Source organism: Ailuropoda melanoleuca, unplaced genomic scaffold, assembly GCF_002007445.2.
Source record: "Ailuropoda melanoleuca isolate Jingjing unplaced genomic scaffold, ASM200744v2 unplaced-scaffold52930, whole genome shotgun sequence".
Taxonomy (NCBI): Eukaryota; Metazoa; Chordata; class Mammalia; order Carnivora; family Ursidae; genus Ailuropoda; species Ailuropoda melanoleuca.
Window position 1 is genome coordinate 1 of NW_023225982.1, and position 763 is coordinate 763.

The following is a 763-nucleotide window of genomic DNA, read 5'->3' on the forward strand; positions in this document are numbered from 1 at the left end:
CCCCCCGCTCCCGCCCCCGCTCCATTCCCCCAAGCACACCACAGTCTACAGAGAACTCCTCGGCTCCAGTCATACACGTCTCTCGCACCTGGGTGTTGCTGTTGAGCTTCTGGAATATGTCATAGATCTGGTCCTTGAAGCCGCGGCTTAACATCTCATCCGCTTCGTCCAGCACGAACATCTTGATGTATTTGGGAGCTACGGGAGAGACGCCGGCAGGCGGGGGTTAGGGAACTAAGAAACGGGACTGCAGCTGCCCGGTAAAGAACGGCAAAGGGACGAGAGGTCTACTCTCAGAAGACGAAGGCTGATCCTTTGCCCACGACTCCCACGCTGGGCCCGCTGGCAGCCCTGGAAAGCAGAACGCCCCCCAGGGCTGAGGGGACACGGAAGCCGGGCTCAGATGACACGCATGGGTTCATCACAGAGCAACCGTCCCGCAGGCACGCCGGCGTCGTGGAGGAGCGCAGGGCGCTGGGGAGACTCACACAGGTATCTCCGGTTCAGCATGTCAAACACGCGCCCCGGGGTGCCCACGATGATATGCGGGGCCTCCATCTGTAGCTTCTGCACCTCGGCGCGCACATTGGTCCCCCCGATGCAGGCGTGGCAGGAGGCACCCATGTAATCTCCTAATGCCATGACGACCTTCTGTATCTAGACCCAAAAATAGTACTCTTACGTTAGCTACGACCATGCCAGGCCCCGTACAGAACGGTTCTGGTGTAACGCTCTCCCACCCCGACATGCACCATTCAACTCC

At 59.9% G+C, this 763-nt stretch overlaps 1 non-coding gene across 1 annotated transcript; it reads right to left on the reverse strand.

Annotated features, from left to right (window-relative positions):
* Nucleotides 1-289: 289 nt before the first annotated feature.
* Nucleotides 290-430, reverse strand: LOC117799576. Its single transcript, XR_004622987.1, has one exon. It is a non-coding gene; the product is annotated as a small nucleolar RNA SNORD10 (small nucleolar RNA).
* Between the last annotated feature and the right edge of the window lie 333 nt (nt 431-763).